This window comes from Neomonachus schauinslandi, chromosome 9, assembly GCF_002201575.2.
Source record: "Neomonachus schauinslandi chromosome 9, ASM220157v2, whole genome shotgun sequence".
Taxonomy (NCBI): domain Eukaryota; kingdom Metazoa; phylum Chordata; class Mammalia; order Carnivora; family Phocidae; genus Neomonachus; species Neomonachus schauinslandi.
In genome coordinates, this window is record NC_058411.1 from 68951105 (window position 1) to 68952954 (window position 1850).

Here is a 1850-nt window from a genome sequence, read left to right on the forward strand (position 1 = left end):
TTTCTTTCTTTCTTTCTTTCTTTCTTTCTTTCTTTCTTTCTTTCTTTTTTTTTTTTTGCATGTGGCTGCCCAGTTTTCCCAACACCATTTTTTAAAAAGACTGTCTTTTTTTCCCATTGTATATTATTATCTCCTATGTCATAGATTAAGTGACCATATAAGTGTGGGTTTATTTCTGGGCTCTCTATTCTGTTTTATTGATCTATGTGTCTGTTTTTGTGCCAGTACCATACTGCTATGATTACTACAGATTTGTAGTATATCTTGAAATCTGGGATTGTGATACCTCCAGTTTTGTTCTTCTTTCTCAGGACTGCTTTGACTATTCAGGGTCTTTTATGGTTCCATATAAATTTTAGGGCTGTTCTATCTCTGTAAAAAATGCCATTGGATTTTTGATAGGGATTACATTGAATCTGCTGATTGCTTTGGGTAGTAAGGACATTTTAACTATGAAGTCTTCCAATCTACGAGCATCGAATATCTTTCCATTTTTTTGTGTCATCTTCAGTGTCTTTCATCAGTGTCTTATAGTTTTCTGTGTACTGGTCTTTCCCCTCCTTGGTTAAATTTATTCCTAGGTATTTTATTCTTTTTGATACAATTGTAAATGAGATTGTTTTCTTAATTTCTCTTTCTGATATTTCATTACTAGTGTATAGAAATGCAACAAATTTCTGTATATTGATATTGTATCCTGAAACTTTATTGAATTCATTTATTAGTTTTAATAGTGTTTTAGTGGTGTCTTTAGGATTTTCTACATATAACATCATGTCATGTGCAAATAGTGACAGTTTTACTTCTTTCTTCTTCTTTCTTCCAATTTGAATGATTTTTATTTCTCTTATCTAAGTGTTCTGGGTTGGGCTTCCAATACTATATTGAATAAAAGTGGCAAGAGTAAGCATCTCTGTCTTGTTCCTGACCCTAGAGATACAATGGAAGACATAGAGTGAAACATGGTGGCTATAGGTGTACACATTTTGTTTAAAGAATTGGTCACAAAAACCCTATGGTAGGAGTGGTCCATAACCTTGGCCTGAACTGATCTGGATATAATCCTTGCCTTAGATGGATTTTTGGATAATCTGACCTCATTTGATGAAGTCATTTTTGGTTCTTAATTGTTGAAGGAGGTCTAGGCAATGATGTGTAGTTGGAATGTGCAACTGGAAGTCATCTTGCTTTTAAATTTATCTTCTATACCTCAGAAATAATATTTTGATTTCCATTCCTCATTGTTTTTCTCTCTTCTCTTTTTCATTTAAAAATTTCTCAAATGGCTAATGCTTGTATTAGTCAGGGTTTTTCAGAGAAATAGAACCAATAAGATGTAGGTATAGATTCTTATTTTAAGAAATTGGTTCCTATATTGGGTCAGTAGTGGGGCAGCTAGTAAGTCTAAAATCTGGAAGGCAGATCAACAGCGTGTAGTCCTAGGGAAGAATTAATGCTTCAGTCTAGAATCTAAAGGCAGACCAGAGACAGAATTCTTCTTCCTTAAGGGACCTCAGTCTTTTCTCTTAAGGCCTTTGACTGACTGGAATGAGGCTCACTCACATTAAAGAAGATAATCTGGGAACCAGAGAGCATCATGCTAAGTGAAATAAGCCAATCAGAGAAGACACTTATATGATTTGACTCGTGTGGAATTTAAGAAACAAAACAGAGGAGCATAGAGGAAGGGAGGGAAAAATAGAACAAAACATAATCAGAGAGGGAGACAAACCGAAAGAGACTCTTAACTATAGGAAACAAATTGAGGGTTGCTGGAGGGTAGGTGGGTGGGGGGATGGGGTAACAGGGTGATGGGCGTTAAGCAGGGCACGTGATGTAATGAGCACTAA